General features: G+C 40.9%; 1 long non-coding RNA gene across 1 annotated transcript; it reads right to left on the bottom strand.

The window, feature by feature from the left end:
- Positions 1–14,922: 14,922 nt before the first annotated feature.
- Positions 14,923–17,521, bottom strand: LOC140122133 (uncharacterized). The gene is made up of 3 exons (XR_011854255.1): positions 17,456–17,521; positions 16,469–16,620; positions 14,923–15,961 (listed from the first exon to the last, which is right to left on the bottom strand). It is a non-coding gene; the product is annotated as an uncharacterized lncRNA (long non-coding RNA).
- Between the last annotated feature and the right edge of the window lie 417 nt (positions 17,522–17,938).

Here is a 17,938-nt window from a genome sequence, read left to right on the forward strand (position 1 = left end):
GCTCAGGATGGGCATTCGCGACCCTTGGCTGTCCCTAGGAGGTTTCCTTAGGAGTTCTTGCAAGAGTGCTGCTAGCTGGACAAACTTAGAGATAAACCGCCAGTAGTAGCTTGCAAATCCCAAGAAACTCTTGAGATCCCGGTCACATGACATGAACTGTGACCAGTAAGGAGGCAAAAGGCATGGGAAAGATTAGATGGGAGGGGCTTGCCGAGCAGGACATGCCCCCCTCTGATGCCAGGTAATACTGTATAAGATAAAAGGTGATTTCTGTGGATGGAAGCAAAACTATTTTTAGCTAAAAGAAGGGTGTCAGACAGTTATCAGAGCTCTATAGGAACCTGTCTCTGGCTGTATATATGCGAATGTGGTGACAGGTTCCCTTTAAGTAAGCTTTTGGAGGCTGGAATAGTGCTGCTCTTCTTCTACATTTCTCGAAGGTCAAGCTGCGTATAGTTATCACTTGAGAACCAGTGTCAATTAAAGCAGGTAGGGTCATCCCATTGATGGCAACATGAACCATGGGGCGAGCACCTACAAACCTGGGCATCCAGGTGGAGTTTCTGGGATTTGGTGGTTCTTTCTTTAGGGAGCGTTCTTCAGTTGTAAATCTTTGGCGTCTCAGCTTCTGACAAGTGTCTTCCTGATTCTCGAACCGGTGACAGTATCCATATCTGGACCTTCTAGGACTACCATAGCTGCAGTCTGGAGATCAGTCTGTTTCAGTCAAACAGGATACTTGGTCCGTTAGGGTTGCACCTTTCTTAGACATCAGAGATTGTGAGGCCTGTTGTGCTGAACAGACCACTGAGGCAGATTCTTCGTCAGTCAGGGGTGCTGATTCCTCTTGGGATTCAAAAGGAAGTTCCTCCTTAAGTACATCAATGGCCATCTCCTTAAATTCTAGGAAGGAAGCGTTTGTGGTTCTTGTTAAAAACACCATGAAGGAATTGCTCTCTCAGGCTTTGGTCCTGATTCTCTTCCTCTCTGGGCTCTAAATGCATAATTGGACTCCCAGAGCTAATAGAGGGCAAAGTCTCTGAGGGACTCTTGGGGCTGTTGTCTCTTCCCAAAGAACAGCAGTTTTAGTTCACATACAATGCGGTTTTCAAAGGTAGTTCTCAGCCTATCCAGTACTTGAACTACAGTCTGACATTCTTGTGGAGGCCAGGATTTGACCTCACGAAGAGCTGCCCCCTGCAATTGGCTAATCAATTTGGTTATCTGTTGCTCTTTAGCCATGGGGTATAAGGTGAAGGTTGCTAGAATCTTTCCCCTGAATGGGGAAATGGGGGAGTGTGTATTGAGGTAGCCAGGGAGCCCCGGGTAATAGGGCATTGTAAGAGACATGACTGCATTTGCGGTGGTAGACACAGCACATTGGTTGGGAATGGCAGGGGTAACTTTTTTTTTTCGGACTATAAGGTGCACTGGATTATAAGGCGCACCATCAATAAATGCCTGCTAGGTTCCATTCTCTGAAGTAGGAGAATCTCTGAGAACCAGTCTGAGATCAATGGGGTACGGATAGTATTCCACAATGTAGGGATCAGGCTTCTGGCGCAATAAAACAAAACGAAGGAGCATTTGGCTTTTGGCCAAAGAGAGTACTGCTGGGAACTTGTTAAGGCGGTGCCTGGATACCTAGTGTATCAGGGTTATGACTTGGGTCCAGAATGTCTGGAATATCGGAATTTCAGCATTCTGCTAGGCGTGAGGGGTATATCTTATGCAAGCGGTCAGGGATCCAATACTGTCAGGATAAAACTTTGCCTGAGATAGACAACTTATGGCAGAGTTGCATTTCTTTTGATCAGTCATCCCAGGAGTAGGTTGTCCCTATTTCAGACTCCCAAGCTCACAAAAAAGGGAGCTCTGGTTCGGCCCATTTGGTAAGCAGGAGGTTGTATATGCATAGCATAGCGCCTCAAAGGGCAAAAGACATCTATGTAAGCTCAATCAGACCTTATTAGTGTTGTAGAAATGTGTCAGTTGTGTGTATTCCCACTATGTTTTTGAGTTGACACTGCAAGCTAAAGGAATGGCCTAATTATAAATAATTTCTTTATTTATATAGTGACAACATATTTTGCAGTGCTGCACAGAGCTTGCCAGATCAGTCCCTGTCACCATGGGGCTCACAATCTAATAAACCTACCAGTATGTTTTTGGAGTGTGAGAGGAAACCAGAGGACCTGGAGGAAACCTACGCAAACAAGAGAGAACATACAAACTCTTTGTAGATTTTGACCTGGATGGAACAATAGCTTGAAGCAAATACAGAAGTTTGGGCAGGATCGTCATTTTAACACAAGCAATTGTGCCTGTCCATAGATGATTGGGCTCCGTGGGTCTGCAGTCAGCTGAAGGTTGGAGGTCTTGGAGGGAGGTAAAGAAGTTGGAGATGGGGATAGATGACTCCAATCTGCTTGTAAGGCAAATGGATGACCTCCTGAGACCCAGAGCGGAGCTCTGAATATGCACATCCGCTCATAATCATGGCAGGATACTCCCCTACTTGGACTTTTTAACCAGTTTTGCTCCAAAATTGCAATTGGATTTTAAAGATATACCAGACACAACACTGAAAAATTCTTGTGCTGCTAACTTTGCTAGGCGAATGGATAAATTACAAATTTTATCGGAAATATATCAGAAAAAACGAAAAGATTCCCCAATGACCCTCAATGTCATGCAGTAATATCTACACAGCTCAATGCCTCTGAATCCTCTGTTCATAAGTGGATTATAGGGTTCAAGCAATGTAATAACATGTTATCTGACATTGATACTGCAGCGTCATATTGGGTTACTGCATTCAATATTTGTAGATGGTGATGGGTTGCACTGCACAGTGTTATGTGAAGCTCTTTATGGTTGCTGGTTAAAAGTCACGTTTCTGGCAGTTGTGCATTAATCTCGCCTGAGCCTAAACTACAGTAGACTATGGGACATGTAGTGAAATATATACAGACGGTCCCATACTTAAGGACACACGACTTACAGACTACCCATAGTTAAAGACGGACCCCTCTGCCCACTGTGACTACTGCAACCACTGGTGTAGCACTCTGAATGCTTTACTATAGTCCCAGATTGCAATAATCAGCTGTAAGGTGTCTGTAATGAAGCTTTATTGATAATCCTTGGTCCCATTACAGCAAAAAATTTTGAAACTCCAATTGTCACTGGGGCAAAAAAATATTTTGTCTGGATTTACCATTATAAAATATACAGTTCCGACTTACATACAAATTCAACTTATGAACAAACCTATGGACCCTATCTTGTCTGTAACCCAGGAACTGCCTGTATCATGTATAAAGCAATGCATAATGGACTTTATACTTTTCTTGAATCTGCTTTCGGATTAATTTTTAGTTTTTGGTTTGGTAAAATTCCATATTTTAAAGGTATTCTGTGCTGGAACAAGTAGCAGATTATTATCACCGGAATATACTGTATTATGTTATATTATACTATGCTGATATTATCATTTTTAGAAACCACATGACTAGGAGACTTACTCCATGATATATTTTAAATGTAAAATGAATCCCTTCCACATATTTATACAAAAAAATTATTTCTGCAAAACGTATCACGGAATAGCTTGTAGAAACGGAATCCTTTTTTTTTTCTAGAAGGCATGTTTCCCAGAATGAAAAGATTCCTGAATCTGTTAGGTGTGACTGGCCCTTTTACAAAAGCTCTTAACCTTTTTCGCTAACAGGGAGGCCAGCATAACACTGCATAGACTGTGAACTCCCACAAAGAGGAACAGCTCAGATGTTCTTTGTCATTCCCAGATGTGGTGGCTGGAAGAAGATGTGCGGAAACCAGTGAAGGAAGTTGTAGTTCCAAGTGCTGTAAACTTGAGCTCCTGTTTCTCTGGACGCACGACCAAACTGGGGCAGGACAGCTGCTGGGAGTTCACTGGAGCAGCACTTTCCCACAGTCTGGAGATGTGACACATGGCTCTCACACATTCCACAGCCGGCAGACTCAGGCCAAGCTTGGCCAAGAGTCAAGACAGCACAGAGCTGATGCTGGGAGCTGCTGAGTAGCAGGTTCCAGGAGCTTTGGCATCATGGAAGGCCTTTTAGGGTGAAATATATACATATAGCTATGGTTCATACAATAAAAAGAAATTCTATAATAAACAATAAGCAACTGCATTATCACTACATTTACATTGCTAAAGAACAAAACATGTACCAAACAGCACTGCTAAAAACATTGATGCATATATACAGAGGCATAGCTAGTGGTTCAACAAAGATGGACTGCAAAACCTACCGGGTGGGCCCCCAATCCACTCTATATGACCATAGTGTGATTATATATAATTAGCATTCACACATTTTATTAATAATCACAGTACATAACACTGTAGTAACTTACAGCTGGCATAGGTTTAGAAGTATTGTACTGTGCCTATATATATATATACAGGCAGTCCCCGGGTTACATACAAGATAGGGTCTGGAGGTTTGTTCTTAAGTTGAATTTGTATGTAAGTCGAAACTGTATATTTTATAATGGAAGTTCTAGACAATTTTTTTTCTTTTGCCCCAGTGACAATTGGAGTTTCAAATTTTTTGGTGTAATTGGACCAAGAATTATCAATAAAGCTTCATTACAGACATCTTACAGCTGATCATTGCAGTCTGGGACTATAGTAAAGCATCCAGAGAGCTTCACCAGAGGTCACAGTGGGCAAAGGGGTCCGTCTGTAACTATGGGTTGTCTGTAAGTCGGGTGTCCTTAAGTAGGGGACCGCCTGTATATATATATATATATATATATATATATATATATATATATATATATATAGGATAGGAGAAGTAGTAATGTGTTGTGCCCTTACATATAGCATAGGAATAGAAGTACTGACCTGAGGCTATATGTACCGAATAAGAGTAGTAGTAAAGTGGCCTCTAATACAGGATAGGATTAGTAATAAATTTGCCAAAAAAACTGCAGATTTTTCAATGATAAACCAAAGAAGCCAACCCCCCCCCCCAACACACACACACCACCAATTGAAGACAGGTACAAATTGTCAGATCTCCAATGTTTCTATTGGTCCACAATAGTGTCATCCTAACATACATACATATTCTAGAGAAGAATAGTAGAATAAGATTTGTTAGGACAGTGTTGGCGAACCTATGGCACGGGTGCCAGAGGTGGCACTCAGAGCCCTCTAAATGGGCACCCTTGCCATCACCCCAGGGCAGGGTTCACCAGACAGGACTGAAGGCCACTTGCAGTCCCAGGCAGCCCAGGACCCTAGAAGGAAGCTACAATGATAACCCAAACTTCTTCTCCTTCTTTCTACTGTATTGGTGTCCTCAGGTGCCTATACAATTTATACCTGTGACAGAGCAGGGAGTAATAAGTTACTGCTTAAATTGTCGCATTGGCACTTTCTCATTGCGAAAAATACGTGGGGTTTGGTTGTAGTTTGGGCACTCTTTGACTAAAAGGTTTGCCATTACTGTGTTAGGACATGCAACAATGAGAATCACAGGTACTCAGTGCCACATGAGTGTCCTATCATATCTCTCTTACAAGGCCACGTCCTTACAACGATCAACAAAATTTAAAGTTGCAATAAAACAAACATCTATAAAAATGTGCACAAATAAATTTAGGAGAAGAAATGCTGTAATACACTAAGATGCTTTGGGGTGTACCCAATCAATCTGCTGAAACTGCTGGGCATATTCTGCGCAGAAAAATCTGCTACATCACCATAAACAATGGTGTGTGATGTGTGACATTGTGTTTGTAAAGGCTTTGTATGATCATTTCAGATACATTTCTCGAACATATACCATTTGGCTAATCTTAGAGCAAAACTCATTCTCTTACCTTTCATCTATCTTAGTATTATAAAACATTTTATATAACCTGACACTACTACTGCTTTCATCAAGTAAATCAAAAAATTAATAAGTAAGTCACTAAAATATGAAACTTCAATGCTGATGTCCAGCTAGCCTTTGAAGTACTCTTAGGTCAAAATCGATTTGAGTAAAGTCAGGCGCACATGCTAAACAATAGAACAATAGAAATAAACATTATCTGAGAACAATGCTGTAAAGGGTGCTCTGCCAAGGTCATTTCAGGAATCTCGGACATTGTTCAGAGCTTGTGACTAAAAAATAAAGTACGATATTTAATTTCTTTTCCTTATAATCATCAGGGCTCAGAGGCTCTGTTCACATGACATAAGATATATACCATATACATATGGTAGTAGAAGTATTGTACTGTGTGCCCATGTATACAGCAGAGGAGGAGTAGTACAATGCTGTACCTATATATACAGTATAATAGGAGTAGTACTGTGCTGTGCCCATATATACAGGATAGGAGGCGTAGTACTGTGCTGTACCCATATATACAGGATAATATGAGTAGTAGTGTGCTGTTTTCCCCGTATATACAGCAGAGGAGGAATAGTACAGTGCTGTGCCCATATATACAGGACAGGAGTAGTAATACTGTGCTGTGCCCATATATACAACACAGGAGGAATAGTACAGTGCTGTGCCTATATATACATGATAGGAGTAGTAATACTGTGCTGTGCCCATATATACAGCAGAGGAGGAATAGTACAGTGCTGTGCCTATATATACAGGATAGGAGAAGTAATACTGTGCTGTGCCCATATATACAGCAGAGGAGGAATAGTACAGTGCTGTGCCCATATATACAGTATAATAGGAGTAGTACTGTGCTGTGCCCATATATACAGGATAGGAAGCGTAGTACTGTTCTGTGCCTATATATACAGGATAGGAGTAGTAAAACTGTGCTGTGCCCATATATACAGGATAGGAGGCATAGTACTGTGCTGTGCCCATGTATACAGGATAGTAGGAGTAGTACTGTGCTGTGCCAATATATACAGCAGAGGAGGAATAGTACAGTGCTGTGCCCATATATACAGGATAGGAGTAGTACTGTGCTGTACCCATATATACAGGATAGTAGGAGTAGTACAGTGCTATGCCCATATATACAGGATAGGAGGAGTAGTACTGTACTGTACCCATTTTTACAGCAGGAGTAGGACTGTGCTGTTCCCATATATACAGGATAGGAGTAATAGCACCATACTATGTCTTTATATACAAGATAAAAGTAGTAGTCCCGTGCAGTGCCTATATTTACAGGACAGGAGTAGTAGTAATGTACTGTTCCCATATATACAGGATAGGAGTAGTAGTACTGTGCTGTGCCCATGTATATACAGGATAGGTGTAGTAGTATTGTGCTGTGCCCATGTATATACAGGATAGGAGTATTAGAACTTTGATGTACCTATGTATACAGAATTTGAGCAGTACTACTATGCTATGTCTTCATATACAGGATAGGAGTAGTAGTACTGTGATGTAGTTGTGACCGCGCAGGCGCGGGCCTGCTCTTCTGCGCATGCGCAGACGGCAGGATCGCCGGACGAGGGCGCGCAGCTACGCGGAGCTGCGCGCCGAAGATGGGTGAGTAGGAGGGGTAAAGTGGCTACCGGGGCGTAAAGTAGCCGCCTCGTGTAATCTCATATGCAGCTACTCCACGCCCCGGTAGCCGCATAAGTAAATTTGAATAAATATCAAATTAAAGTTATCAAAAAAGTGCAGGGACGTGAGGATTAGCCCTTAACGACTTGGCCTTTTTTAGTTTTTTCACTTCCATTTTTCACACCCCACCTTCAAAAATCTATAACTTTTTTATTTTTCCACATAAAGAGCTCTGTTATGGCTTAGCTTTTTCTGCGTAACAAATTGCACTTCGTAGTGACGGTATTTAATGTTCCATGGCGCGTACTGGGAAGCGGGAAAAAAATTCCAAATGCAGTGAAAATGGTGAAAAAACACATTTGCGACATTTTCTTGTGGGCTTGGATTTTACAGCTTTCACTGTGTGCCCCAAATGACAGGTCTACTTTATTCTTTGGGTTGCTACGATCACAGGGATACCACATTTGTACAGGTTTTATAATGTTTTCATACATTTAAAAAAATTAAAACCTCCTGTACAAAATTTTTTTTTTTGATTTTGTCATCTTCTGGCGCTAATAACTGTGGGTGGTGTCATTTTTTGCGACTTTTGATGGCGTTTTCATTGCTATCATTGTTAGGACTGTGCTACCTTTTGATCACTTTTTAATAATTTTTTTATATTTTCCAAAATGGCAAAAAAATGTCATTTTTGACTTTGGACGCTATTTTCCATTACGGGGTTAAACGCAGTGAAAAACCGTTATTATATTTTGATAGATCGGACATTTTCGGACGCGGTGATACCTAATGTGTTTATGATTTTTACTGTTTATTAATATTAATATCAGTTCTAGGGAAAGGGGGGTGATTTGAATTTTTAGGTTTTTTTAATATAATTTTTTTTTTTTAAACTTTTTTTTACTTTTACTTTAACTATTTTTCAGACTCCCTAGGGTACTTTAACCCTAGGTTGTCTGATCGATCCTACCATATACTGCCATACTGCAATATGGCAGTATATGGGGATTTTACTCCTCATTCATTACAATGTGCTGATAGCACATTGTAATGAATAGGTTAAAACGAGACAGCTTCGGGCCTTCGTGAGGCCCGATGCTGTCATGGCAACGGATCACCGCTCCCTGTGACGTCATCGGGGAGCGAAGATCCGCGCCAAGATGGCGGCGCCCATGCGGCGCCATCTTTTTGAAGCCTCCGGCAGCAATGCCGGAGGTGATCGCGGTGAAAGCACCCGCGATCGGTGCTAGCACCGATCGCGGGTGTTACCGGTAAGCCTTTGCTGCAATATGCAGCAAAGACTTACCGGCTATGGAGAGGGCTCGGGCCGCGAGCCCTCTCCATGCACCGGGACCCGGCGCGCGCCGTACTAGTACGGCGCGCGTCGGGAAGGGGTTAAAAGGGCTATCCTCACGTCCCATTGATCCACCTACCACCCAATCTACCTTTATAGGTAGATTTGTGGTGGTAGGTTCCCTTTAACTGGTGCAGACTGAAGCCTTCTGTTGCATACTGTCAGTTTTTATGCCTGCACAACCGCAGTTTAGGTCCGTTTTTACAGCTTTGTAACCGATTAACTGCAGCAATCAATGCCAGCACCGATCATGGCAGTAAACGGCCCCAAACTCATTTCTATAAAGAATCTTGGTAGAAGAAAAATATGAAAAATGAATCAATTAAGTACAAGCATGAATTCTGTAAAGTTGCACACAGTTGGGTCATTTATCTACATTTTTTTCCTCTTATATTTGCAACTGTTTTGGGCATGTTGATGGACTTGCACACAAATTTGCTACATTTTTATCTGCCAAGCAAAGTTTGCTGCAACTAAGTTTTTAAGTGTTGTGACTTACTTCAGAATCTTCAGAATACAGATGTTCCTGTTCAAAATATCAGCCCAGTCTGAGGTCCAGAGCACTCTGAAAGAGGTTGACATCCAGGACATCTCTGTACTTGATCGCATTCATCTTTCCTGCAACCTGTCATCCTGCATCTAAAATAACACCCCCATAGCATGATGCTGCTACCACCATGTATCACTGTTGGGAATGTACTAGAATTAACACCAAAAAGTTTAATCTGCTTCTCATCAGACCAGAGAATCCTATTTTTCATAGTCTGGGAGGCCCTTATGAGTTTTTTACAAACTGTATGCAGGCTTTCCTATGTCTTGCACTCAGGAGAAGCTTCTGTCGGCACACTCTGCCATAAAGCCCTGACTGGTGGAGGTGACTTTGTGGAACTTTCTCCCAGTGATCCCGGTGATCTTTATCTCTCTCACCCGGGATCTTCTCCCATGTTTGCTTAGTTTGGCTGGATAGCCAGGTCGAGGAAGAGTTGTAGTTATTCCAAAATTCTTCTATTTAAGCATTATAGAGGCCACATAAATTTTTGTATGGCCAGATCTGTGCTTTGGCACAATTCTTTCTGTGAGCTCCTCGGGCAGTTCCTTGTACTACATGATTCTCATGCTCTGACATGCACAGTGAGCTGTGGGGTTTATATAGAAAGGTGTGTGATTTTTCTAATCAAAGTCTAGTCAGTTTAATTAACTACAGCTAGACTCCAATAAAGGACCATCTCAAGGAGGATCAGAAGAAAATTGACAGCACGTGAGTTAAATATGAGTGTCACAGCAAAGGGTATCAATACTTAAGACCATGTGATATTTCACTTTTTCTTGTTTAATAAATTAGTAATGATATATACCTATCAGTTTTTATTTTCAAGAGTGTACATTCATATAAAGAGCAAAAAATAGAAGTTGGCCAGTCACAAGCAATAACCTGCACTAGTTCCTGCAGGTTTTATCACAATTTTATGCAAGGCTGCTGGATATATGAAGCGGTCAGGTCTTGATATATGCAGTGCAAGTAAAAGCCCAGAATTAACATTAAGCGCTAGTGCATAATGCATCAGCATTTTGTAAATCGCCCCTCAAACATTAAGCCCAACTCTTTCTGTGTTATTTACTGCATTAAGGGGGGTGGCCAGTTGGCCAGCTAGCCAAAATTTACTAGGTTAAGAAAAATTGCATAATAGGTCACTCATATTGTAGTAACCCTTGTAAACTTTTCACTTTTGTCTGGAGGAGCTGCGGGTCACATGACCTACTGGTAGCCACTTCTAGGACTTCCGGTGACATCCAGTGTGCTGCAGCACTTCCAGCGACTCAAGGGGCTATCATTAACCTGCACTCATTACTGAAAGCATTTCTTCCTCCTTCAACACCACTCCGATGACATTGGTTGACATTTACCAAAATATATGGCCTGCAAAGCAGCAATCCCGCTTTACAGTATGTACGGAAGTGTAATGTGGCCCTATTCAACCATTCAAGTGAAGGAAGCCGATTGCAGCCAACTGTCCAGAAATTCAGCAGTTGAGAAAAACCTTAGAAGAGGATGCTACAGTAAATCCAACTGGAAGAGTCCTAATTCCTAGGACTAATCAAGATGAAATTAACCAACTCCCCACCATCATTAAATAATATATCTACAAAATGTAACATTTTTTTAAGAAAGCAAAATTTAGTCACAACTTTTCACACTCATACTGAATGTTATTCTTTCAGGATCATAAAGGACCCCGAACTGTGAGATTTTTTAGGTAGGGCAAGACCCCCTAAGGAATCCCAGCTATGTTGCATATCTAATGATTCTGTTTTAATTTTCAACTTAGAGGCAGCTGAATTGTCTCAATGATTGTTTATGTGTTTATTAAATACTAAGTAAAGTAAATGTCAACAGAAAATGAGGGAAATGTCGTCTTTGTGGAGGGAGAACTGAAGTGGCGACAAAGATGGGAAATCATGGAGAGAAGCAGTGAAGCTGCATTGAAAGCCCCTTGACATTGTCACTTCCTGGGTAATTAAGAGCTTCTACAGTTCCATGTCACTGGCAGGGACTAAACATATTAAAAAAAAGATCCTCATTCTCTTGCCTCAGTCAAGATCTCTTCAGTGAATAGAGGAAATAAAGGCAGTTTGTTCAGGGAGTCCGTGAAAGGGAAGATGAAAGAAGAAACCTAAATTTTTCAGCACAGTCTGTTTCTGACATGGGAAAATAGCACAGACAAGAATAGATAGTTTGTTCACTCACTCGACAGATTATCTGTGTGAATGTAGCGTATTAGGCAAGATAGAAGACGCCAACTTTTTTTTCCTTCATTTTTTTCCATATTGATACCTTGAAAGTAATAATCAAAGAACCGTAGCGTGAAAAGCACAGAATGGGTTTTTCTTTTTGGAATGAAACCAGACCCCACGTTTTCACTCATGTACCCCACCTCTTCAGCCACTATTATTTTGAAAATGAAAAGAGATGGGCTTTTCCAAGTAAAGACTAAGTGATGTTCTTTAAGTCATGGTCATGGCCAAGAATTTAACCTGAATTACGAAGGGGTAGTCACAAATGACCTAAATGCTATCATCTTTTGTCCATTAACCAGCACCTAAGCAGTGTATGGATGATGTATGAGGACAAGTATAAAAGTCCCAGCCATAACAATTAAGGCCTTTTATATAGATACCAATATAATCAATGAAAACAATTAGTTTATATTGAGTTACAATAACTTTTTCAACTATTTTCAGCAGAGACACTTTGAAAAAGGTTAAAATGTGGTAAATTTTGTGGTGAATTTTGTACATCTAGTACAAATTTTTGCAAAATACATTAAATATGTTCAATGATATTAGGTAAAACTTAGATAAAAAATGTCTGGTTTCAATTATAATAGATCATCATTCATCCTTCTTGGGTTCAGAAATAGTGGGGCAGCTTTACCTACCCGGTCCTGTCGCGATCACGCGGTGCGTTGTCCGACGAGGATTCAGGTCTGCCGCTATTCACTAAGGTCGTGCGGCCGAATTCCTGCAGATGTCACTGCTGCGCCGAGGTCCTCCGGAGTTCACCTTCTTCTTCCCGGTGCATGTGAGTGCTTGATCTTGCGACACAATTAGTTTTTTAAAGGTTTTGCCGAATCCGGCGGGTTGTCCGACGGCCACGCCCCCCGATTTCTGTCGCTTGCAAGCTGACGTTGATGTGCCACAATCCGATCGCGTGCACCAAAAACCTGGGACAATTTGGCGCAAAATGGAAATATTCGGGAAACCCGATAAAAGTGGGCCATTTGTAAATGAGCCCCAGTATGTCCAAGACATATTATTGATGTAGAGGTCACTGCTGAGGCCACGATTAGTGGTGGTGACTGACCCAGAAACAGCATGGCTCAGGAAAACAGTAGCTCATGCTGGAACAGAGGGGTCAAGTATTATTTGGAAAAAAAAGGGTTATTTGGAAAAAATCACTAGAGGGGCAGTGATAATGCAGAGAGCTGATGGTGTGTCCTGGGACATACCTCCTGCCACCTGGGACAGCAGGACCAAGTCAGAAATCCGGGACTGTCCCATTGGCTCCGAGAATGCTGGGAGGTTTGATATAGCTATACCCATGCCTTTCGGATATCCTCAGTTTTATTGTAAAAGTGAAGAAGAAGAAAGACAACCTCTAGCATTAGGTGACAAGCTTTCTTTACAACACCCAGATTGATGTATGTGCAGTGTATATCTATGTATCCGGTGAATGGAGGTGTAACATATTTGTAGTTCTGACTACAGCCATCTTATCTTAAAGCAACAGGAAAGACAAACCTTAAAAGTACATTATGTTACACCCTGATATAGAAGTCTGTGTGTGTATTAGCTCAGAGTATGAATACCTGAACCTCTGTACACAGAGTGGGCAGAACACGCGTACCATAGGAGGGCACTTTGCCTGGGACAATAGACATGAGCGGCACATAATGATATCTTTCTTTATGGGATCTTATCGGGCGCGTGCCTCTACCTTCCTTTCTCACACTGTACGTGCATTTCTGCCAAAGCTTGGGGCTTAGTCTGTCAGCACTCCGCAGACCTGACATACGCCTCAGCAAACTGTGTAAAATATGGGCTGTAACTCAGGCATCACGTCTCCTGTTTGTGAAATACAAGAGACCAAGACTGTGAACTCTTACCTCTCCCTGTGCAAACAGACACATTAAACCTGTTTACTGATAGTCATAAGGAAGATACCTTCTTCATATGTTAGGAACTTTCTTCACAGACTTTAACCCCTTCTACAGTAGCAGAAACACATTTAAACATATGCATACTACAGCATACTAAAGTTTTTTTTTCTAAGATACAACATTGATGGGGTAAACTAAGAACTTGATCAGTGGAAAAAACATACATTAAAGTGGAACTAAGCTCAGTACTGCAGCTATTCTCCTGCTGGTGAATCTTACTGCAGCAAAAGGATTAATAATAATTCCTTTAATAATTCCTTTATTTATATAGCACACACAGATGCACAGAGCTTGCCAAATCGCTCAAAAGGATTTTTAACATTAGTTGAAATAATAACTAAACTTCCAAACTTATTTTGTTTCTGCTTTGAATAGCTCCAGGAAAGAAGAATATACAAATATGCCTCAGTGCAACCTTCTAAGGCAGCCCCCTTTACATGTAGCATGACTTTCAGGAAGCCTGTTGACATACTGCTGGATAAAAGCCAAAGCAGTAAATCCCCAGCGGGGTATGCATGGCTTCAAGTCTCCATATGACTTCTTGAGAAGGTTAGTTTCTTCCCTGACTTGAGGAGTTCCTAGCAGCCCTTACTTTGTTACCATAGACCTGTTTAATGTGCTTTATGTGTTGGAGAGACCTTGATGTATTTGCTTACTGCTATGTCTGTATGACTATGTCTGCACATGATGATATAGGCAGGGCAACCCTATAATTCACCACTATTGGGTTATTATGCCTACTTAGGTTATGTATGCTAAAATCAGGACCTGTCCATGGGGAATGCGCCCAAGGGCCCCCACCAGTTTACTCTCAAAAGGGCCCCCACCAACCAATGGTGGATTATAGTGTGGGCGATTCGGGCGGTCATATGGAGTGTATTGAATCAGGTCCAGCTCCCTGGTATTTCTGAACTGGCTGTTAAAACAGCAGCCACTTCAGAGAATTGGCCAGTTACCTGAGGCAGACTGGATCCCCCCATATACTTGTGTCTATGACAAAGCAAGGAGACATGTATTACTGGGTGGCTGCATATATGTATTTCTGGGGCCTGTATATTACTGGAGGGCTGTATATATTACTGGGGGCTGTGTGTATGTATTCCTGGGTACTGTATATATTCATTTCTTTGGGGTATATATTCATTACTGGGGGGGTGTATATATTTATTTCTTGGGGGCTGTATGTATGTATTCCTGGGTACTGTATATATTCATTACTGGGGGGTGTATATATTTATTTCGGAGGGGCTGTATTATGTATGTATTCCTGAGTACTGTATACATGCATTACTGGGGGGGCTGTATATATTTATTTTGGGGGCTATATATATGTATTTTGGGGGGCTGTATCTATGTATTACTGTGGACTGTATATATGTATTTCTGGGCTGTATATATGTATTATGGGGGGCTGTATACAGGTATTACTAGGAGTTTCCACATATCCATTACTGGGGGGCTGTATATATGTATTACTGAGAGGCTCTATATATGTATTACTGGGAAACTGTATATATTTATTACAGGAGTAGTATGTATGTATTACTTGGGGGGTTGTATATATGTATTACTGGGGGCTATATATATATGTATTACTTGGGGGTTGTATATTTGTATTACTGGGGGCTGTATATATGCATTGCTGAGTACTATATATATTCATTATTAGCAACATTTACTTTATTGAAAAAAATTGTGGAGAGGGTCCACGCCAGTTTGCACCCAGGGGCCTCCACCACCCATAATCTGGCCCTGGCTACAGATGACTTCAGTGTACATTATGCTGCAGAAAATCTCCTTCAATACCTTCACTCACCCTGAGATAAGCAGAGCATCAGTGTATACAGCAGGGCTTAGCAATATTACCACAGCATTGAATGGATATAAAAGTTTCCTTCTATGCTCTGTGAAAATCAATATTAATATTTGGTTTGGTTTGTATATTGTATCATTCTGAGCATTTCACATACTGTAATTATTGATATAGATATCTAACATATAGAATACTATTTGCTGTGGATCTGGATACTGTTAGTAGTCTATGGTTTCATTTCTTTGTCTACTTATATAATTTCAAAATAAGATCCCCATCAAAAGATCGCTACAAAAGTGGAGCATACTTCAAAAGGATGTGAATATTCCATGAAACACACTATCACTTCCTTTGTTCTTTCCTGTCAATGGTCCTGAAATGGTTTGCAAAGAGCAAAGTTACTCTTTAATGCATGGGTCAGCTGCTTGCTGGAGGGAGACAGACACATTAAGCAGGACACAATTTGCCTCCCTGGCAGACAGTGACGTCTTTTACTTTGGGAAATATGAGTCAGACTATGAAAGAAGTTCTCCACAACCTACAAGAGAAAAAAACGACTCCTTATTCCTCATCGACAAGATCTATTCTTACCAATTCCAATTGTCTATGGAACAGGCATACATGATGCAAAAAGGATCTATGCATTGGTCATATTTGTTTTTATGTTGTATGCATGTTCAATGTGTTTTTAAAGCGCATCTACCACCAGGATCAAGTATTGTAAACCAAGAACACTGACATACTGGTGTGTGCCCCCTCTGGCAGGATCCACTCTTCTTTTAGCGTCTTATGCCCTGGTTTTTTACAAAAAAGAGCTTTTTAAAGTTATGCAAATGAACCTGAGGGGCTTTGGGCTCCATAGGTGTTAATGGAGCCTGGGGCCCCTTAGGCTCATTTGTATACTTTTTAGAGCCTGTTATTCTTAAAATCAAGGGCATAAGACGCTAAAGAAGGGTGGATACTGCTAGAGGGGACAGTGTCTTGGTTTACAATCCTTGATCCTGGTGGTAGATGTCCTTTAAATATGAATGAGTAAAGCTTGTACCTTTTATGATGAACTTTTTGATGAGTAACAGACCACTTTTCTTTTTCCAGTTATCTCTCCATTCTGACATAGCTTTTACCTGGAACAGAGCACCATTCAAACTATGGAGGAGGAGATGGTGAATGAGCATCAGGACTTTTGGTGAGCTGACCCTGTGGAATGATGGGACCATAACAAATCTTCAGAACTATTGTTACCCTTGTTGTTAACATTAAAAGGGATTTTCTATAATACAAATGTGTGGATTTGATTGCAGAGACAGCAGACTGGCATAGAAGTCCAGAAATAATCCCAAATGCCTGACTATTCACTGGCACTTGCAATTATTTTCCATTTTATGCCAGTTCCCAGCCGTGGGGGCATGGAGTGGCCTGAAGGGGTCTGAGATTGGCGATAAATAAAAGAGCGCAGAGCTTCCCTGCAGTCCTGTTCACCTTGGACTCTGTATATAAGAAAGTAGCATTATATATATAAATATATGTTGGCTGTTCATGAAGACGAGTATGGTCACACAGGTGCACCTGTGTGATCGTGGTCAGATTTCTGTCCACTGGAAGTAACCATAGAAGCTTTCTATAGGATGACAGCAAGCAGATATCTAGAAAACCATGAGGAATTGGTACAGGAGGCATATTGGACAAGTGTATAACTTTTCATTATTCAAACAATATCAATTGAAATGGGAATACCCCTTTAATTCATATAGGGTTAATTTCTGATGATATATACATTTTCTAAGAGTCTTTATTATTCTTTGTGTTATTAAACAGGCTGCCTTCTTCTTGATTTCTTGACTAATATTTATTTAATTTCCCATTTTTCTTCATTAAAAAATTCCATAGAAGTGATTTTAGCAATGTTTCCTGGGATTGCTTTAAATGCTACAAGATTTTAAAGTGATGAGATATTTTAGCAATTGGTCTTTACAAGATGGGAACACCCCTTTAAGAAAACAATCACTGTAATTAATCTTAAAGACCAACTCACCTCAAGCCATTTTGTGCGACCTGGTCCAGGAACTGGGGGACATTGCATCAAGGGCACATACTCCTGTGGAGAATGTAATGTATGTCAATTTATGATCAACAAAGATATCTTTACCCACCCCCTAAATAACAAGCAGTACAAACTAAAGGAATACACAAATTGTAAAACTCAGAATGTGGTATACGCCATTCAATGTCCCTGCTCAAAAATTTATGTTGGGCAAACAACCCAACAACTAAAGAAACGCATCCAACAACATATATCTACAATTGGAACAGCACGTCAACATTTCAAACAAGACAAAGCTCTATCGTCAGTGGCGATGCATTTCCTCCAACACCATGCTGGTAATCATAGAGGACCATGAGAGGGGGAGATATAGTACCCAAATTATTACAAAAAGAATCCAAATGGATTTTCGAACTGCAGTCCATGTCTCCACAAGGAATTAATGAAGAATTACTGTTTACTGGCTTTTACAGG

Source organism: Engystomops pustulosus, chromosome 3 (genome assembly GCF_040894005.1).
Source record: "Engystomops pustulosus chromosome 3, aEngPut4.maternal, whole genome shotgun sequence".
NCBI classification, from domain to species: domain Eukaryota; kingdom Metazoa; phylum Chordata; class Amphibia; order Anura; family Leptodactylidae; genus Engystomops; species Engystomops pustulosus.